The sequence below is a fragment of the Aquila chrysaetos genome, chromosome 1 (genome assembly GCF_900496995.4).
Source record: "Aquila chrysaetos chrysaetos chromosome 1, bAquChr1.4, whole genome shotgun sequence".
Taxonomy (NCBI): Eukaryota; Metazoa; Chordata; class Aves; order Accipitriformes; family Accipitridae; genus Aquila; species Aquila chrysaetos.
The window spans coordinates 84393617-84418625 of NC_044004.1; the positions used below are offsets into that span (position 1 = coordinate 84393617).

Below are 25009 nucleotides of genomic sequence, written 5' to 3' on the forward strand. Positions count from 1 at the left end.
CGGATGGAAAGGTCTCAGAGCGGGGTCTTGCAAAGAAAGCCCAGTCTTGTCTAAAGCATGTCCAAAACAGGAACCAGCTCTCAGTATCAGCAGGCTGATTTGGTGCAAGTTGTGCAGAAGTACCGAACCACGAAACAGTCCTGCACAAGCCCTGCACATTACTGCACTCAGATCGCCTTAGGCTGAGCAGCAAACCCACCCTGGGGCCGCTGAGGCTGTAGGCTGGAGATGGCAGGCTGCCGTGCAGTGTGGCTGCAGTCCCCTGTGTGCAACTCAACGAGCTGGGGAGGTGACCGTTGTGCCCCCTCACCGTGGCAGACTCTCCAGTTTGCTCGTGGCCCCCATTGTGCTTGCACTCCTGATTGCCAGATGGCAAACATGCACCGAGCTTCTCCTTGCCGGTCTGCTGACAGTCCTGTTTAATCCCCTCAGCCCTACCGATGGTCTCCCGAAACAAATGGAAATACGGAGGCCCTGCAATCCTTCCCTCCTTACCCAACAGGCAGCAGCAGTTCAGCTAATACTTCCCGGTTGCCCACAGCATGCAGAACAGCCGCGTGATGCAAGAAGGGAGATAACCTGATAGGAAGCACCACGACTGGACTCATTCCTCGGGGGCAAGGAGCCTCAAAGCAGACTCCTGGGACCACGAACACGACTCGGCAGCAGGCCAGTGCCAGCGTAGCGCAGCAGGCGCCTTCCAGGCATCCCCTTGCCATGCTGTTTTTGATGAAGCATAGCATGTGGCAGGACTGCTTTGAGGAAAGCATTTTGAGGTGACACCTGACACCTCCCTGTGAGGTACGTCTGGAGGAAGCTGCAAGAGGAGCATTGGCTTGTACAACTTTGATCAGAACCTCTGTGTTCGACCCTACCCTGTGTCCATGTTCCCCCTCACATGTCGGCCAGCTGGTTGCTTGAGCTTCAAAGCCTGACACAAGGCTGAGAGTGGTCATGTTTTGGTGTTGCCGTAAGCTTGTCAGCACTGCCAGGTCTTGTGGCCTCTGCCGATGCTGGCAGGTGGCCTTGGGTGCTCCTAAGCTGTTCCCCTCGTGCCTGTGGCACTGCTGCGCCTAAAAAAACTTGTATGCGGTCCCATAGCTGAGGGAAGGATGTGTGTGCTCCCTGAAATCCTGGGCAGGGATCTTCATAAGGGGGCTCAGACCTGACATTTTGGTTCAGAAGGAGCTTTTGTGACTCATCTTGGGCAAGTGTTAGCTCCACATAACAGCCTAGGGCTTTTGGAGTGACCCACAGTTTTGATGCCTATTACGAGGAGGAGATGTGGGGAGGAGGATTGTGCATGCCTGCTGAGATACCTCAATATAAATGTTCAGCAGTCATGAGATCCTAAGTCACTAGTTGCTTTTTAAAGCTCTGGCCTGGAATTTCTGATGGATGATAGGTGCCAGAAAGTGAAATTACTCTTGTGATCAAGTGAGTCCTCCCAGTATGTGAGGGAGTTACAAAACTTCATTGGCACCATTACACAACAAACAATTGCAGCTGGTTTTGGGAGAAGAGTCTCCACCCTGAAGTATGCTCTGTACCACCGCTCTGCTCACGTTTTTCCAGGGACTGAACTGGATTTGCAGGTGCTGGTGAAGTTGCTTTATGCGAGGCCGTACAGTAGGCAGGGGCTGCAGCTGACCTGGTTGAGTTTGTGGACCTTCTGATAACCATGAAAAGAGGGCAACCGGACCTGGTGACGCAAACGTGGATGTAGGACTTCACTTCTGTATGGTTATGTGGTATTTCTTGCCTCAAGCTTAAAGCTGACTTCTACGAACTCATGCGTGGCCAGTACCAGTGGGGCTGGGGTGTCACCCATGCTGGCGGTGTTAGTCCAGAATCACTGTGCTCCCCACTTTAACCCCGTATCGTTTATGGAGATCCTTCCCGTCGTTCTCATCAGCGCAGCGACATCTTCTTAGGGGATCATCTTCCCCAAGCAAGAAGAGCCCAAACCCCCGGCCTACCTGAATCCCAGCAGGGAGTAAACAGACAGCACAATCCACATGCTACTCCAAGCGCCGGTGTTTGATGTGGCTCGCTTCCCCAGGGGCAGCCAAATTCCCACCCGCCGCGGCACTCGGGGTAACAGGACAAACAAGCAGTACCAACATGACAGCGCTGCCAGGTGTTTTGACACTAAGGAGTTGGGGGAGTTCACAGCGGAATAACAAACAAACAGCACCGATGGAAAAAATACTTTCCCCCTCTGTCTAACAACTCTGCAAAAGCCAACAGACAATCAATCCAAAGTGCCACATGCATATTAGAACTTGGTAATTGAATGAAATCATACGGTCTCATGATGACAGGGCATAGAAGTCTATAGGGCATATTGCTTAACCCTCTTAGTGTCTTTCTATATCTGGACTGGCTACTCTTCTAGGGGAGAACTGCCAAGGGTATCTAGCAAGGAAATGGTCAAACTAATATGGCTTGTTGGAGCAAACACCTCCAATCACCCTTAAAATTTAGGTCAACATTTACATACATCACTGCTGCGTGAGTAAATCGTGGTGTTAGTGTAAATATATAATGAGTGAACTTTAAATACAGACAGTCTGATTTTTTTCCCCCGTGCCACATCTGTGGAACATCCACTGAAGTCAGGGAGCACTTTTGTTTAGATGACTTAATACGTATTTTAGGCTTTGTGTAGGAATACAGGACTGGAAAGTAACTCCTAGTGCATCAAGTCCAGCCACTGGTGTGACAAACACATTATATAATCCTGTTAATTCATTTATCACACTCCAGGTTAAACCCGCTTAGTTTTCCTGCTCCAGCTTCCCTTACTGAGGGCCACGGCAGAATGTCAGTGTGCGTGCCTGCTGAGTGTCTGCACATTTCTTACTCTCCGTTCGACTGGTTTTAGGCACAAGTTCGGTCTTTAAAACACACGTTCCATATCCACCTTGCAGATTAATTATGGACTCAGAAACTCACAGTGCTTGATGAATCTGAGCTTAAGAGTTTGGAAATCCTTTCTGAAAAAAAAACGGGCCACAACAGCCTGTAAAATTTGACACTTCTATTTATCAGAGACTCAAACCTACCTCTTTGTGCTGGTTTTGTATTAGGCATATACCTAAAAGAAAAATACTCATAGCAAAAATACAAACACTTCATTTCTACAAAGCCAACAGTCAGTGGAGGTAAAACAATTACTGGCTGTACCAGTGCTTTCCATATGGCAGCGCTATAAACAGCATTTAGTCTCTGGATGAAAGCAGCCAGCAGCAAGAAACTCAGAAGTAACAATATCAATTAATTTAAAATAAGCTTTTCATTGTTCCCTGGAATCGTACGCCTCAAAGCTTAGTAAATGTGGTGCTGATTTAGAGTTTTATGTGTAAGGTAATGATTCATTTTTAATGGTGCAGTTCTCCTCTCTAGGCTTGATTTTATAGCTATTTTATGTCTGTCTTCCGTGATGGGCCCTAGTCCCCTTTGTTTCGCAGATCATGAGCAAATTGTCTGTAAGGTGCTTGGTCCATGAAAAACAAAAGGGACATGAAATGCACTTTTTAAAAATTATTATTATTATTATTATTATTATTATTATTATTATTATTATTATTATTATTATTATTATTATTTGGGAAGGTGTTTTGTTTTTTTTTAACTTGTCTTTATGTACCACAACAAACGTTGTGGTTTGTCATTGTAGGATCTTGTTCTTTCCAACTACTCAAAGGAATTGTGATAACATCAGTAGACTGCTAGGGAACAACATCATTTGATGTCTGACACTGGGCTGGTTTGTGTGTAAGGGTACAGTCTAGCTCTCCTAAAGTCAATACAGAAATTCCTACTCATCTCCGTGAGGATCAGACCAGTATTGCTCAAGACAGTTTTTTGTGTGTTTTTTTAAGACCAGGACCCAGGGGCATTTAATGTGAAGCACAGTCAGTGTATGGGCAAGTCATTTGTTTGTGCGCACAACTGCGAATCAGACATGTGATGGTTGTGGTAATTATGGGTTCAAATCCAGTTGCCATTAAAGTGGGCATTTTCCACTCAGCTTAAGACTTCTCATGTCATCCAACATGAGTCCAGCAGACAGAGTCCTGTCCACAAGCCCATTTCGTTCACCTCTCTGCCTTTTCTCATGTGCCAGCGATAAACTACTGGGGCAACGCATGTCTACCAAAGAGCTGAATAACTTCTCTGGCACCTGTGAACAGTGGCACGCACTTACAGCTAAAAGCCATTAACGCTGCCCCTGTGGGAAAAAGGATGTGTGCCTAGAAGGACAATTCATCCAGTTGCTAGTGCAACAAGGAGCAAGGCAGAGACCCGTGTGTCACCACTGTCCATTTGAAGGAGAAAGGGGAGACCGGGAGGACTGAGGAGTGTACTGTCACCCCAGCTGTGAGCTGGCCCATCTCTCAGGGAGCTGAGCTGAGCTGCCAAGGCCTTGAGCTTGCCACAGGCCACCATCACCTGTGTCCTGAGGCAAGAGGGGGAGTGAGGAGAGGAGAGGAGAGGAAAGGAGAGGAGAAAGGAGAGGAGAAAAGAGGAGAGGAGAAAGGAGAGGAGAAGAGAAAGGAGAGAGGAGAGGAGAGGAGAGGAGAAAGGAGAGGAGAAGAGAAAGGAGAGAGGAGAGGAGAGAGGAGAGGATAGGAGAGGAGAGGAGAGGAGAGGAGAGGAGAGGAGAGGAGAGGAGAGGAGAGGAGAGGAGAGGAGAGGAGAGGAGAGGAGAAAGAGGGGGAGGCCGCTGCTGGTGCCGGGAGCACGTCCCAAAACCTGCAGCTGACCCCAGTAACTTGTGGCTTCTCTGGGTGTCAGTCAGGCCCCTCTCCGATAAGGTCGGTGGGCACTCATTAGCCCTGCAGTAGCGGATGTAAAACAAAAAATCAGGGCCCAAGTCTGAGGATCAGGGCCCTTTCCAGAGGGAAAAAACCAAAGAGCTCCTCTCCCAGTGCTACGCCCTTCCTTTCCAACCTCTCCCCTAAATCCAGGTTACCCAATTCCAACACGATTTAGATCACAGCTGCCACTTTGAAATGCTTTCCTCCTGTCACCCTTGTCTGCCCTTCGCTATTTCTTAACCACTCTGTCACATGCCTTGCATCGCATGACTTAATCGTTGGAGACTTTGGACTCGATTTACATATATAAACAAATAAAAAGATACACACCTGCAGTTGTTTTGGCCAGCTGGCAGCTGCCTAAGCAGTAGCTGCATTCCTGGATCGTGACATTTAGCAGAGCAACATATGTGACTTACACGAAGTGCTCCTTGTAGATAGCCATTGGCAGCAACCAGTGCCTTTGCTCCCCTTGGCCCTCATCCCATGAAGATGAGGTACAGCGAGAGGAGGGCCCAGAGCACCAAATCCAGCCATCTCTGCTCTTTTTCGTGCAAGCACCTTGCATCTGCTTCAGCACGTGGCCCAGGAAATTCAACCAGTACTGCGGGAGCGGTTGTGAGTCTCCGTGCAGGCATTGAGATGCAGCTGTATCCCAGTTGTACACACAGGTAGCAAACACAAGGCACGTTCCTGAAACCTCACTGTCTCCATCTGATAGCTTGCAATGGGAAAGGAGAAGTGGAAGGGTGGGATGAGAGAACAGACTTTGATGTCAAACCCTGACTTCCTTTAAATAATTAGCAGACCTCCCTTTGCCTTCTGCATATGGGTGAAAACCTCAGCTATGTTGTCTTTATAATCTGAGCCAGGTGGCAGTCATGGCCCAGGGTACCCCCTTTGTCCCTACCACATAAGCTGTTTGAGTGTTTCATCTCACCTGTAAGCTTATATACAGCTTGACAAAAGCACGTTACCACCAAGGGCCACCGTCAAAGCATCCTCATATTTAAGTTTGCTGTGCAAATGTCAAAGCTTGGCTCCTATCTTGAAAATTTTGACAAAAATGGTTCCAGATATTACAGACCCCAACTGAATGTGGCTCAGAGGCAAACAAAAATCTATGGATAGCTATTGCACTAACAAAATCCAGACATTTCTCCCTGCAAGACTTAAGGAAAAGAAAGATGTAGTTAAAGCCCTGCTTAGTTTCAAGGGCACATTAAGTGCTCATCACTTTCTGATGAGGGATTTTGAGTAGGGCATGTGAGGAGCTGAGGTTAATAAACGATCAAACATGTTTTTAATAGTTAACATTTCTTGGCATTGCGTGAAAAGCATTGGTAGCTCCTGTGGCAGGAATGAGAGTGCCCACATGTTTTAAGTCAGGCATGTGTTTAAACACTTGGAGTCAATTAAAACTCCAGGGCACTACAAGTTGCATTAATAGTAATCCAGTGTTTCACCACAGGATACTCTTAATTGTTCCTCATCAGGAAGATGTGATCCCAGGGACAGAAAGATTAAGCTTTTAAGAAGCTCAGATGATAACATTCAGAGCGATACCCTAAATGATAACGAATTGCCTGTTCGTCTTGTATACTTTGATGGTAGCAACCAAAACACATGTATGTTGGGCAGCTGGTTTTGGGGACAGAATTCCCCTGGATTACAGGAAATTGCCGGATAGCAGCCTATCACGGTTTAAGGAGTCCCAGTACGTCGTGATACTTTGCTTTTCCATTTCAGTTTTCGTAAGACCCTTGGGAGCTTTGTAACCCAATAATTAAGCCTTTCTACCCTACTGAGAAATAAGCGTGTAGGAGCAACACAGCATCTCAGCATAAGCAATGAAAAATCTAGATGATTGATGTGATTTGGGAAATCCTGTGTATGGATGGCATCGGTCCCTAGTCCCAGGTGGCAACTCTAAACTTTTCCCAACATGGTCATCCTTGCCCCATGGTAACTGTGCAGAAGGCGCTGGCTATGGAGATGCCTTTGGAAGTAAAACAGCAAATGAAAGCAAGAGAGATCAAGACCATCTCAGGGACATCTGGGGAATGCTTTCTAAGTCAGGATTCATTCTCTCCATCTAACCCTGAGCCACCCTGGCCTTCTCTCCGCACTCTGCTGCTTGTCACTCAAAACACCTTTAGCCAGGAACTGTGCAGGAAAGATGTCTGGAGCCAGCATGCAACCACACGAGAGGCCAGTGTGTGGAGTAACTTCTCTCTCTTCATTTCTCACATTTAGAAAACCTCTCCCTGCCTGCTTCCCGCTAACCTCTGTTGGAGAACCAGCTATCCACTACATGCTGCAGCATGAGTTGAGGCACGTGAACATCTGTGACACAAGCAACAAAACAAATCGAACTGCTGATCATCACAATCCCTTCTCACCGTGGCCCTACAAGGTGTTTAGTCCTGTTCCCTGCAGTGACATTTGGGACCAAGCCCCTGGTGGTCGGCCTCTGAGGGGAGACAGGCAAGGACAGCTAAGGTTCTCGTTAGCAGTCTCACCCAGCAAGTTACTCCTCTGGCAGGATTGTATCCTGTGTTGCGTTTTAAGCTGACACCAAGAATTCTGCTCCTCGCGTGCAGAAGGTTGTAGACAAAAGCCATGTTACAAAGACGAAGAACTAAAAAAAAAAAAGTATTTTATTGCAGTAGTGCAAATGAAAGGGAACTGAAAGCAAGGCTGTGAAAGTGCTGGGAACTAGACTAACGAGCGGGAGAGTTGCAGTGCATTCAAGGGCTTGGAAAGATCTCCCCAGAAGTGTGTGGTGCTGTCCAGAAGTAGGTTGTGCAGAGAGGAGACATCCCAATGGAGCGCTTACAGATCGATGGCACAAAGAGAACACCTGGTGTGGGTAGCGACTGGAGCTTAGCATCATGGGCAAAGTAATTAACTAATTAGAAAATACAGGATAAACACATGATAGAAGCTGATAGGAGGATACGTGACAGAAAGAAGATGAAGCAGATTCAACCTAGATGAAGGGCGATCACGGGATATATTCGGAGGGCTGGGCAAATGGTGCCCTCTCCACGTGCCGGTCGGCCACTGACTGTCGCCTGTGTTACCCTGAATCAAAGAGCCTTCCTGCCAAACCCTCTTTGGAGTCTAGCCTTATGGCTGGGCAAGGCCGGGAGAAGTTGGATCAGAAACCGTCTCTGGAGCACTTGGGCTACGGCCAGCGGAGGAGCAGCTGCCCGCTGGGGTGCTGATAATGGGATGCGCAGACCCTGGAAGTAGTAACCACCGGCAGCACCTCGGCATGTCAGCACAAAGCACCCGGGCACCTGGCTCTGTTGACTCACCGTGACAGCAAACGTGCCCTTCTGCATTGAGAAAAACTCTGCAGATCAGGCCCCAAAGACAAGCGGTTGCTGTCCCCACGGCTGTTGTGTGAGCCAGCAGCAGCCATACTGTGCACAAGTCAAGGAGGTGAGAGTGGAGGAAGCCGGATGGCTCTCGGGGGTCTGTTCAGACCAGCGTTGCAACAGTGGAAGCTGTTTTCCCAGGGCGGGTTAAAGCCGGACAGAAGTCAGCATTAAAGACAGATCCAGAGATAAAAAAGCTGAGATTTACATAGATTTACTTCGCCACATCATTCGCAAACACACTTTGATCTTGAGTCATCTGTTGCTATAATTACTGAAGGATGGTTGATGCAAACACACTTCCCACTGTGGCTGGGTCACTGCAGTGGGGACTTGCTTGCTCTAGCACTGACCCAAGCCTGCGTTCCCATTCCTTTCTCTGTTCAAAGGGCTTCACGCAGAGGGTTATCCGACAAGTTAACTATTCTTTGGTTATCAAACCTTCTTGACTGACAGACAGTCAGTTAGCCCTTTACCATGTGTATGAAGCAACTGCCATGGAAAGAGGCTCTGGTATAAGGGAGAGCTATAGAGAGAGCTCATCACAGGCAGACAAACTACTAAGCCATGCCTGGGGGTAGCTCGGGATCAGACAGTTCGGGTACTTATCTGTGGATGATCACTGCACCTTTTGATGTTCCCCTGCTGCTGTTTGGACAAGCCCATTCAGGAGCTGTTCCAGAAAAGCCACTCCACTTTACGGTTTTAGCAGAGTAAGACGGGATCTGATCCTCGATGTAAACACGCCTTCAATAAAACAGGTGCATTTTATCTTCTGCAGCTCCCTACCTCACAGCCTGCCTCCACCAGCGAGGTCAGTCCTGCGTGCCTCCCGCTGCTCCCTCTGCCTGCGAATGGCATTCCGACGGGACAGGCCACAACTTGCCATCGTTTTCTTTGATGCTGCCTGCAGGCTGCGGAGGATATGCCAATGCGGGGAAGAAATTGCTGCTTCGTGAAAAAGGGAGAAGGGAAATCACTGGGAGTAAGGATGACAACAGAAGAAGCCTCCCACCTCTTGGGGACAAGAGAGAAAGGAGGTACTAATGCTGTCTCCCTTGAACTGGCATGCAACCATTAGTCCAGGGGCTGGTGTTTAGTCTTCATTAAAAACAGTTGCGGACCCCAAAGCATCTTCACAGAGGAGCCAGCACTGTCAGTTTTTGTCTTGAGATATGGCTGGTGCAAAATGGGTACTGACACAGCCCTTGGAAACAGCCAGCGTTAGGAGAAACCATCCACACAAGCGCAGCAGCATGGACTGCCAAGAGGCAGATTCGCATCTGTGGAGAGTCTGCAGGGCTGGCGCTGAGACACAGGCCCATGTGTCCCTAAAGGCTGCCTGAAATAAAGATAGCGTTGCTCATTCCAGAGACAGGACTAGAACAAGATGCAAACGTGTCTGGGTGCAGCAGGGAAGAGACAAAGGCCTGTGGATGTACTGCTCACACACAGGGCCTTTCTTTAGTAACCACTTGAATGTTAAAATACTGGCCCCAGTTGTTTTCTGTGGGGAGGGAGGAGGAGTTTTAATGAGGAGGTGGTCTGGGAGACCAGACGCTGCTGCCTTGCTAGATTTTGGTGTGCGACATCCCACCCATTTTAAGTTAGAAATTGCCCTGGTCCTATCTGAACTCTCTGCTCTTTCTCTCTTTTCGTGCCAACAGCAGGAATGACATCAGAGGCACTGAGTCACGAGCAGATGTGCCTTAGACTGCCACGTTAGCCCAAACACTGTGCCCTCTGGTCTTTTAAAAAAAACCTTTCTAAAGCAGGTCTCTGTCACCCATGTTAAAGGCCAGTTTACCAACATGGTCCATTGCCAATCAGGAAAGGAGAGGGCTTTTTATTGGTTTTATCAGTTTGCACTTTGCCGTATCACTGGTTTCCGTTTCCACTTGTCCTTCTTGTCCATGCAGTTTCACTTGCTCCTAGGGCAGTTATAGTCAGAGTAGGTATGTTAGCAGTTGCCACATGGTGATTTGACTGGAACAAATAATGTAACAAGTAGCACACCGGAAATGAGAGGAGAAAATATTTATGGGAAGTGTAATTTTGGAGAAACAGGCCACTTACTTAGTGAAGTTTGTTTAAGATGCTGTGTTTGGAGGCTCTTTTGCTTATATGTCCCATTATTGCTTAGGCAGGACAAGGGGGAATTCCCCTGCGTACGTAACTGTAAGTTTTTTCCTAATAAAACTACAGAAGAGGCTCAAATAGGAGCACAGACTTTGAAAGGCCAGGTTTTCACAAGCAGAAGATCCGTGCTGAAAGTTCCAGGTTAATCCTCACTGTTGCAGTGGCAATACAATCTCTGAGAAGAGCAGCCTTTTCTGGGTTTCTTTTGCCTTGGATCAAAACCTGACTAGCTCTTTCCAGTAAGTCATGGTCCAGAAAGCCTGCAGCTCGTTCCAGGCCTCGATACATCTTTGACATCCTCGAACCTGAGCAACGAAACCTGGTGTATCTGAGATCTAGAGCTGGATGTGAGTTCCTCCCCTGCTACCCATGGCTTGAGGGTAAGGGCTCCCTAAATCGCTCTGGTGTCACAGTCCATCCACCCCAGCGAGGAGGCCGAGGGAACTAAGGGTAGTTGTCGGCAGTCCTCACAAGAAAATCCATAGGGATGTCAATTGAGCAACGCCATTCACTGTTCCAGCTGCTTGAAATCTGAGTCCCGCTTTGCTGTCACCAACCAAGGCAGCTCTGCCCACTAGGAATCAAAAGTATTCCTGTAGAAAATCTCAGGAGTGAGGTCCTGAGGGAAGGACTCGACATAGCACTGGCCCTTCACTGCTTCCTGCTCCTCTCCGGCTTCCTTCGGTAGATCTTCAGCTTCTTAGGGGATCCTCAGTCCCCTTCTGCCTGTTTTCCTGCTCCTGTGGTAACAAGACAAGAGGGATCTCTTACAGGCCCTGCCTGCTCCCTCCTGAGACAGCCCTTCCAGCAGAGCAGTTCTCCAGTCCCACCACTCCCTTGTCTCTCACCAGATCTGTTGCCACACACAGGAGTCAAGCCCTTGCTCCCGGGAAGCCAGCTGTGGTTTGTCTTCTGGATAGAAAAGAAAAAAATGACATTTTCTGTTCCAGTCTTCACCCCTTGAGACACACAAACACTTCCTCAAAGGCAAAATATTTTCGTGGGGCAGGAAGTTGAGACATAGGGTGCAGTCTAGGATCGAGACTCAATACAGGAGCATGCTCATCTTGCACATCATGGTGCATGTGTGCCCCAGTGGTGACCAGGACGGGTGTATCTGCTTGTCAGCCAGCCTCTTGGCTTCCCAACCGCTCTCTTGTGTGGGGTGTTCTTGCTCTTTATTCTCGTCAGGTTTCCTTTTCATAGGGACTGCTCCCCATCCCTTATCCTACCTCCAAAGACTGTAATTTTCATTAATTTCTTTGTTTTACAAGTTGCTTTTCACAGTTATGTTTAATACTGTCCTGGATCTTAAATGCAATATATCATTCCTACCTTTTGACAGACAAATATTTTCACAGTTGTCAAAATGAAACGTACTAATGTTATGGCAACAAAGCAATTGCATTGTCAAAACAGAAAGTTCATGTTATTTAGGATTCCTGTTCTGTGGGAAATTGCCAGCTCTGGAGTTTTGCTCCTGTCTGAGCATGGGAGATGCTAGGAAGTGACTGCTGAATGAAAAGAGGCTCCAGAGACTTTAATGCTCATGTTTTTCAGACATCTCCAGTGAGTTACTAACACAAATCATTGAATATGTATTAACTAGGTCCATGCCAGTTCAACTGCAGGTGCTTTCTGGAAGGAAGGAACACCTGAGATCTCTCATACCTGAAAATAACTCACTTTTTTGTGTTAGCATTGCCATACTGCTGAGGTATTCCAAGCCAAATCTGACCTCTGGCTCTGCAAGGATCAGCCTCACTTGCTAAAGCTCATACATGTCGTAACAGCCCGGTTACCAGCTCCCCGGTAGGAAAGCGAGTGGAAAAGTACTGCCAAGACGGACTTCCCTCACCCCCTCATCAAGGGCCGATGACACAACATAGCATGCCTGGTATCCTCCGTTTCTCAAGCATCCTCTGTGCTAGGGAGGGACCTCTTCAAAGTCTGCAATAGATGGAGCTGATAAAGTGTGCCCACAGCAACTATGAGGAGTTGGTAGGTCATATGAGGCATAGCTCAAGACGGCAGCATCAAGAATTATGTCACATTTGGTTGATCCGTGTATCACCGCCTCAATTGCAGAAAGGATCAAAGCATCTATAAATAGTTTAAGTAACCTGTACCCTCGTGAAGGACTGTAAGGAATACTGGTTTTTAGGTCACAAAACAAGCAATTATGTGCCAAGAGGAAATTGCCCAAATATTTGCAATGCGTTGTTGCTTTTTTTAATTTCATCTTCATGGTGTGTCAGTTCCAAAGGGTCAATTATGTTTCCAAAAGATACATGTTTCTGTAATTGTGCTGGGTCTACAGTTAAACTAAGATGTGCCCTGCAATCTGACACTTGACTATGGGAGATACTGTAGGTATGTGTAAGGCAGGCCAGGTAACCCATGAGCATCCTCACATAATGACTGCCTTTCATTTCATCTAATTGCTGGTCTGCCTTGAGAAGCACCACAGCTTTCTCAGGCTACCAAAGAGCCAAGCTTTCTGCCTCTGCTGCGTGCCTTGATCATTTTCCAAAGCCCATCAGGCACCCAAGTTTCTGGGGGTGGTGTTCAGGAGGCAGCAGAGAAACACGGTGGTGTCCTGAGCCAGGAGTGAATTTCACTGGGAGAATAACGGAGCATTTTAAATATCCGTAGTCCCAGAAAGAAGGCAAATTGGATCTTATAACTGATACAAGGCATCTCACCTAAAGAGGTGCAATTCCTTTACGTTTGACGACAGGAACGAAGTGATTAGCAGGTGGCATTCAGAGCTCCCACTCCTAGCCAGCCCTTCCCCACCAACAGGAAGTGCTCCTGCTTTGAAGTTTATTTGGAAAGCTTTAAAATACTTACTAATTGCCTTGCATAGACCCATTGATATATGAGGAACACTTTGCAATGCAAATATGCTGCCTTGGTACACTGAGAACTAGATAACAAGACCAAGCTCATACCTTTTGTAGGAACATAGCTCGTCACCACCTCAGCCTCTGTCTCCAGAAGCCTTGAGTTACTCTTGCCCCTTTATTCATAGTGAGTGGTTTCTGTGCCGAAAAAATGACATGTGGAAGTGTGTACGCTTGGTGTGTCTCTGATCAGTTTTATGTCCCGTCTGTAGCACTAGCCAGAGAACTCCAAAATTCACCCAGCCCCGTCCATCTTTGTCAGCAGACAGTTAAAATGAGTTCCTATTTCCTGACAAAAGCGTACCTGGACAGCAAAAGGAGTAACTGGCCATTGTAGAGACACAGTCCTTCCTCATTCTGTTGCAGGGCCTAACCCGTGGCTGTTGGCGCTGATGCACAGAGCTGGGAGCCATAGCAAAGTCTCCAGGAGGACAGGGAGGTCACGCAATACAACAAACCGTAATGGAGCCAGGTGCCAGATGGGGAGAACGTCCATAAACCAGAAGAAGTAAGTGATTGATTGTTTCTGCAAGATAAATATGCATAAAGTTAGCTGGAGCCAGTCTGAAGCAACAAGGGCATGCTGGGGCAGGGGAGGTGTGTGAATAAGGAAACGAAAAACTTTCTACTAGTAAGAGTGGGTGGATTTCAGAAAAGACGTGTTACTCTGGCGAAGATTCAGGCCAGGTGAAATGGGATGCCAGACAGAAAAGTATGGGACTGTTGTCCCAGCCAGCTTCCTCCTTGGGAGTATTGGCCATGTTTACAACTGTTTTGCCTTATCCTTGCCTTATCCATAAAATATGCACCTCTGTCTGTTGCCCTGTAATCTTTGTCAGCTTTTGGATCTCTGTGAAGGAATAGTAAAGATGGGAGCAAAGACATTTTATTTAAGCAGCAATCCTTGAAACTTCGCAGCCCGGTTCTACATATAAATTTAGCCTTCCTTGCAGCTCATGGACATGATTCCCTTTCCTTATCCATCAGCCAGCCCTGAATGCCCTGAGACTGTGACCCAGCTGTATAGAGAGATATTGGCTGGCAGAAGTGCTCCTTTGACACCTGCATCATGATGAAGTGCCATTGACTCAAGGAGATCAGGATCAGGTCTTCAGAGAGGAGAGAACCTACCCATTAGAGAAAGCTGGTCAAGGGAGATAGCAAGGGCTGATCTTTCACTCATTTGATAACATTACTGTAGAACTAAGGGAATGAATGTCACTAATATTCAGTCGATTGCAAATAATTGACCTAAAGTAAACCATCCCAGTTACTTCTCCTTCAGTTGTAGACAACTTCCAGGTCCTGGCTGGGTGGGGGATTTCCTGTCTCCGTTTAGTTTGTACCTCTTCCAAGGCTTGTGGTTTGCCAGGTGGTTCGTGCCTTCTATTAACACCTGCTGGATGTTTAACTCATTTTTAATTTTACGACTCGGGGAGTGAGTCCTGACTTCTGCAACTGGCAGAATTCATCCTGGCAGCTGAGTCTGTGCCTTCTTCTGTCTGCTGTGACTCAGAAGGCTTGCTCAGCTTTGTTTCGGTGAAAATTACCTTGATAGTATAGAAACGGAAACCAAATAGATAGAAAGAAGGGGAGCAGTGGAGGAGCATAGCTTCCAAGCTATCTTTGTTCATTTGCCAATGGGCTATGCAAAGCCTTGCATTCTTTCTGCGGACTCTGAAAAGCACCCTCCACCCTCCTAAATAGAAAGTAAAACTCATGAAATATTCCTAGCCTACGCATGAAGCTGCCTCAAATGAGGCTGGATCAGTGGCACACTAGGAAGGCTTTTCCTGAGCACAATGGAGGAACCAAAATCTTCCATTTTCCTAAACACCTGTGAGCTGCCAGTATTTATGAGTACCTGTAGTCAGTGAGTATTCTGAATTAATAGGGAGCCAGCTTAACCCTCTTTTTACCCAGCTCCAAATCATGCAAGATTAACAAGATCAGCTACAGCAGCCTTCTCTCTGGAGCAAGCACGCCACAGAAACTCGCTGGCTTTCAGATGCGACCATCTGCTTCACTAAGCAGAACGGGCACTTCGTCTCGGTACACTTTGGGTTGAGCAGCCTTTGCGCCTTGTGGTCTGGTAGAGCTGCATCAACTTAGAAGTGCTGCTTTTATTTTTCAGTTTCTGCTTCACAACCTCACAGGCTGTGAATGGATATATTTAAAATATATCTGCTGTGAGTAGATGCATTTAAAAAGCTAGGTTCAGGGGCATTTTTGTTAAGGAGGAACCAAAAAGAAATTAAAGAAAATACTATCTTTTGCATCAACCTGAAAGCATGTTTTCAACAAAGTGAAAGGAAGACTCATAAAAACTTTGGTTGGTGTTGACCAAAACATTTCCTTTTTTCAGCATCTAATCCTAGCTATTTTCAACATGAACACATTTAAAAAGGAAAAAATCCAAAGGGTTTCCTTAAAAAGAAATGAAATGATAGGAAAACAAAATGAAAGGAAAATGAAAAATGTCACCCCCTCCTAGTACCTGACTCAGCCAAATGTATTTGCCAAATCTAATCTATAATCCTTGTTTCCTGAAAGTGTATTTCTTTGAGTTTATAAACAATCCACCAGATTAAAATAATATTAATCCATCCAGTGGCAGTATTTAAATATATTCTTACCGTAGTTTCATTTCAAGTTTCACGCCACAGTAAAGATCTTTACGATTTTGACAAATATTAAGCCACAGACTTCTCAGGTCAATGGGAACTTTTCATCAGAAGCTGTGGGTTTTGCTGTGGCCCGGACATACTGGTCCCGTGGGGATGTCCTGGGTGCAGTTAACCCCAGCGCTGCAGTATCTTTCCAGATAGGTACTGAAGAGCAGCCCCCGCATCAGTACAGAGTTTCTGAGTTAACAGGGAGGTATCCCCCAACCCTGCTGATGCCAGCTAAGATCTTAGCATGGAAGGATCTTTGAGGCACTTGGAGGTATTTCATGTGACCTGCAGCCATTGCAATAAATTTTAATTAGAGTCCCAGGCAGTTTAAAGGTACAGTCATGGATGTGTGTATCCATACTCATGCAAAATCCATCTCTGAGATGCAGTGTTTCCATCACATGCCATAAATCCATCCCCAGGACACATTTCAGTCCTGTATCATAAATATGCCATTGGCATGAATTCAAATGAGGTGCTTTTTAAGCACCACCTTTTTTTGAGCCCCATTCGAAACTTCATGTGATAATAACGATAGCAAAATGTTTCTCCGAGGCCCCTCTTGTAATGAATTTTCTAGTAGCATAGAGAGGAATTGGAAAGCATTAGCCGACAGCATCCTAGATACATAAGTCAAAGCTGCCACATCTGATCTGCTTTTGCTAAATCCAGAGCAGCCTCACTTTGGCTAACCTGTGGCATTTCAGCAGGATGAGCAAGCCTGTGTATATATGTATACACACATGCATGTATATTATAATATCTTTGTAATTGTTTTTGTTGCTTTTTGGAAAACTGTGAAGTCAGGTTTGGGAAAATACATGTTCATTCCAGTTTCCTCACTGATACCAGGTATGACTCTAAGGTTCTGGCATTTCGATGTTAACAGCCCTCCCCACAGCAGAGCACAGTCCAGATCCAATGAAACTACTCAGCATGACGCCAGAAATCCCCACAGACCAGAAGCGCACCAGAGCTGCAGTTGCCCTGTATGCCATCACGTCTTTAGAGCTGTCAGGTCTGCGACTCCCAGGAGTCTTAGTGCTTTGAGGAAAACAAAAGCCATGATATAGGAGGGCAAAACTGCTTCTTGTACTCTTAATTTATACTCTTCTTTCAGCACGGGGTGTGCAGGATGTCAGTATGAAGCCGTATTACCTCTTAAGTCTTTATTCTGCAGTGGCGGGAAGTTTCTAAAGAAGTCCTCCACCCTTTAGGGCTGGGGCAGTGGGAGCACAGTTGAGTCAAAGACCAGCTCTTGGCACTGAGGTCTGCGTGGTGTGTGAAGGATGTCTGGGTGGCTGTACGTGCTCGGCTCGTGAAAAGGCAGCGGGAGGGCTGGGATCTGTCCGAGCAGCCAGGGGTTCCCGAGTGCCTTTGTTCACACAAACCGAGCAGCTCCCCGCTGCCGATGGCGATGGGACAAAACCCAGCTCCACACAAAACAAACACCACAACGGAAGCTGTGATTTTACAGAATACCTCCCGCTGCCAAGATCTCACAGGAGATTGCTCGCCGTTTACTCAGTAGACAGAGCTTGTCTTTGCCCTCTTGGTCTTCTGCCAGGCACGCTCAGGCACTGGCTGCTGCCCGTTGCTCCAACATGCTGACTGTCTTCTGAGACGTAACAAGAACCCAGCTTGCATGGGGCGGGCTCCTTCCTCCCTAATTTGCCTTCTGCTTTGATCCAGAAAACACTGAGCAGGCAGGACCTCTCGTGTTCTCCTCTTGTCCGTATTGGTATTGGAAGGGCTGGGCAGTAAGGGGCCATGCACAGGCCACGCGAATGACATTGTCTGTAGGCCACAACTGCAAGGTGGTCCCCATTTCTCTCCCCATTAGGGTGGCTTTTCCATCACACCAGCAATCCTCTGTCTCTTGTTCTCTCTTGTTCTTTTGACAAAGAACAGAGAGACGAAGGGTTGAAACTGTTTTGCTCTGTGCTTACCTGTGTCCGAGGGAACTGGACATAAGGGGCTGCTGTGGAAAGCATACATGTGGCACATGCATGGTTTGAGACCTTTTAAGAGAGAGGCCGTTTGAAACGGGGATTTCCTTCCCTCTGATTCTTTCCTGAGGAGTCTAGGACTCAGGTGTTTTTTTGGGGCCTAGGCGGATGCAAGACATACACACAGGCCTGGAAATCTGCCTGGAAAACCACAGAGATGCAGGGAGAAACAGCATGGGCTTCATGCTGCAAGAGCCCTCTTCCCTCTGAGCTTGCTTCTTCCCGGCAGCACCACAGCCTCTGGCAGCTATGGGTCACAGGCACTATATGTCAGCAGACAGCTGAGACAGGCCCCAGAGCTTCAGTCAGCTCATGCACGTTGCTGAATGCTGGGCACAACGAGCACTTAGAAGCACATCTTTGCCAGCATCCTCCAAGGAAAGGGGTACTGCTTTCCCCTGCTGGCAGAGAGGACTCAATGTGAGGAGTGGCTTTGGCAGAAAGCAGGGATCCTTTGTGCAGTTCCTGTTCTCATGTTGACTTACAGCTGCTCTCAGTCCTGTCATCTTCTCAGAGATGGAAGGATGTGCTACATCATCAATCCTGTTGCCCTGACATTTCATTTGGGAGATTCTTCAGGTAAATACAGCAGCAAATCTGCAAGTAATAGGTATTTGTAGATAGGTCATTCCTGAAACAGCAGGTACCTGGAAGCAACTGTTTTGACTAATGTCCTGTTGCATACCGTGAAGCAACAGGGAAGAAAGAATAACAGTCATGTTATCTGCTCAATCAGAAGTCGGCACAAACCTCTGATGAGGAGCTGGGAGCGTCACCAGGAACATTCAAACAAGAGTTGAAGGCAGAAGAAAAATAATACCTTATAGCCAGCCCCATCGTAAAAGCTACACTTCAAGGATAAAAGCAGAAATGGTGGGAGAATTTCTCACTTGGTCTTTTCTGCTGCCTGCTGAGGTCAAAGCAGGAGATTTCCAGAGCAAAGGGCAGATGTGACTCAAGCATATATGAAACTTCACCAGGAAATTGTCTCAAGTCCCACAGTAATCACATCAGAGCACTTCCCCCACAGCGCTGGGCCTAGCTCAGGCACTCGCACGCTCTCTGTGTGCATAGGAGGAGCACTCGTCTTTAGACGGCCAAGTCAGTGATTTGTATGGATGATGCAACCAGCCTAGGAGTGCACATCTGGAGCATGGCTTTGGATAAATGGCATTTTTTTGAAGTTGTCATTTGTCTGACATAGCTGCTCTAAGTCCAGCTGCTTCTGTGGACTTGCAAAGCACACAATATACAAGCGCAAATTGTGACACTTCTTGTCAGCCCTTCAAGGCCGCTGACTCAGCCGTAGCCAGAAGAACATAGCATGGCTGGCAGGACCGCTCGGTAGCAGCTGTCATTCAGGGAGCAGTAATGCAGAGTCCTCGAGGCTGCACAGAGAAAAGAAGCAAGGCCACACGCGCAGTGGCACAGCCACATCTTTGAGCCCACTCGGTCGGCCGGCACAGGCAGGACAACCTGTGGAAATGGGACCTCGCCGCCACAACAGCGCGGTGGTGGCATGTGGCCGTAGCTGACGTATGCTGGCTTCGGCATTGCACGGCACAGGAGGGTCAGGCTGAGGGGTGGCACATGATAGCATCAGTGGTATGTCACTCTTCAGCATCCCGGCTTTATTTTAAAAGCAAGCCAAACAAACAGATGTCTATACTGTATCCAGCTACAGCGGTTGTGGTGGAAACACCACCAACACAACACACAGGTGACCAGGGCAAAGCATGATCTGCCAAGAACTGGGAACGACAGTCCTGAGTGGCCTCGTTTACCCCATTCCTCTTTGGACATGCACTCACATGTGTGGGAACTAGGCAGCCACATGGGCTGGAAATCCCAGAGAAAAGATGCCTCTAGGTCTGGTCTTGGATTAAGAATAAGGTGTTGAAAGGATTGTTGGGAACAAAGGTATAATCTCCCTGCTGAAAGCTTCTAGCCTCTAGATGAAAAGTACTTGTTATTCTTCTGGTACAACAGAGCACAAAAATGGCGGACAGAAGCAGCAGTTGCTCTCGGTCCGTAGCAGTTGCAGGAGGAAGGCAGACCTGCTCGGGCTGCCCAGAAGGTGGCAAAACTCCCAGCGATTCAAGCCCCTCAGACCTCAGTCCAAGCCCCATTAGTTCTGGCACAGCAGCCGGTCCTGTGGCCTGCAGCTACGCAAATGTTTAGAAATACTTTGAAAAGCAGGTAGACGTAGAGTGGGCCCTGCCAGGAAGAAGAGTGAGTAATCAGCTACCTGCAGCTGAGGTTGCTCAGAGTGGAAGCTTTGTATCAGTTGCCCAACCATCACCCCCTTCCTTCCCATTGAAGTGCATAGCGTGCAAGATAAAATCAGCTCCAGACAGCTTATGACAAAAAGTTGAGTGTAGGTGTCTGAGAGATTTTGAAAAAATAATAGAGAAAGTTTGTTCTTATCCAAGCGGATTTCCTGGAGTGATGAGTGAGTCTGGCATGTTTCTACTCTACCTTTGGCATGTGCCTGTACTTCTGGGCGGGCTGACACAGCCTCGTCCATTTCTACTGAGAAGGGAGCAGTTAGTTACCCTTACAAGTATTATGTTAGAGCCTACTCTGTCCTCACCTCTGCTGCACCAGCCACAGCACCAGCCCCTGTGCAGGTTCGCTGTGCACCCTCTGGGGTGGCTACACTGCAGGGAGCAGGGGAGAGCTAAACTGCACGGAGAGCATCTTGCTGCTGTCGCCTTGGGGTGCCATACCTGCTGTCTTTGCTTGCTGCTCTGGGCCAAAACCGACTGCCTCCTACCATGGGCAGCTCTGGTAAATCAGAGCCTTGGCAGCCTCCCATATTCCTGTACTCACTCGTGGCCGTGACAGGATGGAGAAGCCCTTTGCTCATTCACCAGACATCCTAACAGATGGTCTCTTCTCTAGCCACCTGGGAGAATGTTTTTCCCACCAATAGATGTTTGGGAAAACAGCTCCCCCGAAAAGAAACCGAAAAACAACCCTCCCAACAAATAAACGACTTTCTGCATTGAAACCTTTCAGGCAGTCCATTCTGGTTCCTAGTGTTTGTGTGAGCAGAGACAGACATTGACACATTTTGCACTGAAAAATGTGGACGAGTTAGCATTGGTTTTATTTCCAGATTTTTTTGCCATTTTGTGCTTTAAAACAGCTCAGAAACCTTTAACAAGGTATCTCAAACACTTTCGCCTGCCACTCACACCCTGTGTGATCTCAAGCATGCTGGTATTTCCGGTCAGATAAAGCTTTTCATTCAACCAGGGTGATTTTTCACTAACTACTTCATTTACTGAGACGTAAGTAAACAAGCAGCCCTCTAGTCACCTTGCAGTGAACTCAGGAGCAGCAATTTAACAAAAATGAGCCAGTGAGAGGGGAGGGGAGATGATGGGAGGGCAGCAGAACGCTTGAGCTTGTCCTCAGCCTGGGAGCTAGCTGCACCTGCCTTCTCACTAGCATTTCCCAGGAGCCCCACAGCCAGAGATGTTGGCTCCATATCCACATACAGCACAACATGCATCACTGAAGTTTGCAAAAGCCCAGGAAAGGAACTTGCGTGGAGGTTGAGGCAAATCAAGCTGCTCATCTACAGAGGTCGCACAGTGGATCAGAGGCAAAACAGGTCTTTTAACTTGGTCCAGCACTCTCCTTCTTAGACGGTTGCGTCTCCATCGAGGAGTGCGAAAGACATGCCTTCGGGTTTCCACATGTCACAATGCTGAATGTGAGTCTGGAAGGTTAAACCCAAGTCGACATGGCGCTGGCTTCAGCCTGACAGCTGGAGCATAAACAGGTTTCTTTCTGTTCTGCCTAAGGAGCAGGGACAAGGGGACCGACCACCTCGAAACCGCCAGGCTTGTCCATCTTTACTGGGGAATTCCATAGAAGAGCCTTGTTTGCTGCTTAACAAGTGCACAACAGAAACCCCAGGATTTCAGAGGCTACAGGCCTTCCTGCAGGTGCAGGCTCCCCACGTGCGTCCCCAGAGCCGGCACAGCTCTTGCCGCAGAGCCTGATCCGGGCTACGGGAAGCCCAGCCCACGCTGCTGTGCGGGACGGCCCCACTGGCTGCTCTGTCTCAGGAGGGCAACGCGCTCTCTGCAGCTAAAGCCCAAACCCAAGTTCCATTACAAGCTCTCGTTTCAGATAAACTTGCATCCTCAAACTGTGCCGGCTGCTAAAACTATTTTAGGTTGAGAATTACTAGACTTTAGGTAGCAGGAGAGTAAGTTACATGATAGCTGTTTGCCCTACAGCTCTGTTTAAAACTCAAAGCAACCGTCTAGCTAACTTGGCAACCCTTCCACTCATGTAACCTCCGTGGGATGCCACGCTTGGATTTCCAGCTGGCAGCTCAGGGCTGCTCTGGCTGGGTTTCCATGCCGTGCGTGTGAACACCGTGACCTCTGGTGGCCACGCTGGAGCTCGGCGAGCGGCAGGACGGCTGGTAGCAAAGCGTTCCCCAGGAGCACTGTGGTAGGCCCAGGTGGCTAGAGAGACATGCCTAAGGATAAACAAGGTCTAACTAATTACCTCGGCAGCTTTCTCCCTCCCAGCCACACACACGCCCTCCCGAGCCACCAGGAGTAGAATGCAGCCTGCAGCAAACCCGCTGTCCCTTGCATCATCAATTTGGGGCTGAAAGCATGTGCATGAGAGTCAGGGGTCCCCCGGGAGGGCAGGTGGAGACACAGCTTGCGACTTTGTGCTGTCATCACCTAACTTGCTTGTGTCGTGGGAGGTGACATGAAGACAACATTTGGCTGTACTTTGGTCTCAGTTTAGACTGAATCTCATTGTGAGTGTTCAGCAGCAAGAATCTGTCACCAAATGAGGTGCAGGAAGGCTTGTACTGATAGCTTAAACTAGTACATGCCTCAGGATTCCCCTAGTCAGTGGGGACGCCCCATTTCTCTTTTGCCTTAGGACCGTATGTGCATCCAGGAGCTAAGCTCTTTACCCAGTGAAATGGCCACATCCGCGGCGGATTTACTGGTGTAAGTACACACCACAGAGGGAGCCTGTAGAGTTAGAGCTGTGAGCATGCGGCAACCTGGCCCGTCCTCCACCGAGGCGGCAGAGATCCTACCATTTCACGCCTATTTCGTGTCTTAAGTTGCGAATAGCAGCTATGCAGACCTTTTGTTCCACTCTGCACTTCATTCTGAAAGAGTAGGTATGAATAGAGGGGACAGGCTAAAACTTGGGGTAAGTCAGATGATACAGCATGAATAAGAAAGGTCTTTCAGGTAACATCCCTGGAAATATGTTAAGATACAGGCAACAAATCTGTCTGCAGGGGGAGGAGCAGGTGATTGGGAGTTCAAGAAGCAAATTGAGAATCATGCAAGTGCCAGCAAAGCTTCTCCTTAGACTTGTGTGCTTCCGCAAGTTGGCTCCTGCTCTGTTGGAAAGCGGGGGCCAGCACAACTAGGTGCGTAGGTACCAGCTGTTTTTGGCCCCAACTTGGAGAGCCAAGAAGCTGAAGAGCAAGCTGGTTTTGTATTGTGGATGCAGAACTTGCCTTCCTCGGGCTTACCACATGGCTCCGTGGTGTAAGACAGGGTGTTTAGAAATCCCTGCCCTGCCAAGAGCCCTGGCTGCACCAGACAACTCAGCAGCCGTCAGGGAAGCTCTGGGAACCCCTCGTTGGTCGTAAAACTTAGATGAGAACCTTCTCGCTCTCTGGATGTGGGGCGTAGTCCTCCCGCGCTGACTGTTTTAGATGCGGGCAGAGCACATCTCCATACTGCCCTGTTGATTTTCTTGGTGACACTTCCAGGCACAGCCAGGGACTGGCATAAAAGTCAGACTGTTCTTCCCTTGCCTAAATGGAGATGCAGCAACAGCAGAGTCAGAAATGGTTCATTCTTGTAGTGTGGGTCTGATTTTGTGACCTGTGTGCTTGGTGTCAGCCTTGTGAGCTGGGAAGTACCTCTCTCACCCAGTCCGTCACGTAGCCTCAACACCCCGGGTCAGTAAGGAGATATGGATCTGGCTGCAACGGCTGCATCTGCTGATGTGGCTGGGGGGGGGGTCTTAGCTGTCCTGCACCTCAGGTCTCACTGACGATGGGGGTAATTCATTTTCCTTGGTGCTGAGCTCATCTGTCGCTTGCTGTCACGGGGGTTGGTCTGAGGCCCCTCTGTAACAGTAAACCCAGAGCACATGCTTTCTCAAGGATCTTCCCATGTGTAAATGCACCAGACTGAAGAGGAACGGCTCTTCTTGACTGGCACTAGTATCTCCCTCCAATCAAGCAGGCTGTCTGCCCTGTGATTTATTATACTGCTTCTAGTGAAACACGTGCTGCCTGCAAGCAACCGTTAATGACCACTGACTGTCTCCTCTTTGCCCAGCAGTGAATTTTTCAGCTTCAAGGCGCAACACTATGCACCAATGGTATTTTCAGGCTCGGCCTGACCTTCACATCAGCCTCAGGATCCGAGTCCATTGCATCACAGTTTGCTCCCAGTAGGATGTCCTTTATGAAGAACAGTGTCATAAGTTTATTGGTTTCTTATATAAGTGGTAGGAAGTGATCACAGGCTTGTCCAGACCCATTTCTTGTTTCTGAAATGTCATTGCAAATATATGTCATGTTCTTCGCCTGCTTCATGGAGCAAAGGAGTCAGATATATATAGAAAAACGTACAGGCTTCACAACAGTGCTATAAAATCAGCAGAGAGCAGTTTGTAAGTGCGTGCCACAGTTACCTATCTAGTGACATAGATTCACCACTTGCCTCCACAGTGAGAGCCTGTGGTTTTTCAAAAATCATTTTAGTGGGATCGGCATGCCAGGTGAGCTAGAACATGTGGCCTGGTGGGGACTCGAGCTGTAGATGTCACTTCCCAACACCGATTTCTGCAAAGGGTCACTGGCGAGGCTGTTTCATACAGACTGCAAATGCACGCACACAACAGTGCCATGCAGGTAGAAGGTGTGATTTAGAAATGTGCCAAGTGGTGCAACAGAGAGAAATAAGTAGTACGACAGAGTCCCACCTTAAATAGCAATTGAGAGGGATAGTGAGCAAATAAAAAAATGTCTTTCACTTCTCTTTT

General features: G+C 48.0%; 1 long non-coding RNA gene across 1 annotated transcript in view; it reads left to right on the forward strand.

Annotated features, from left to right (window-relative positions):
• Positions 1 to 25009, forward strand: part of LOC115346412 — a 49763-nt gene that overhangs the window by 21377 nt on the left and 3377 nt on the right. Inside the window, exon 5 of the long non-coding RNA XR_003925135.2 lies at positions 13624 to 13765. This is a non-coding gene — a long non-coding RNA (uncharacterized LOC115346412). The remainder of the gene's footprint in view (positions 1 to 13623; positions 13766 to 25009) is intronic.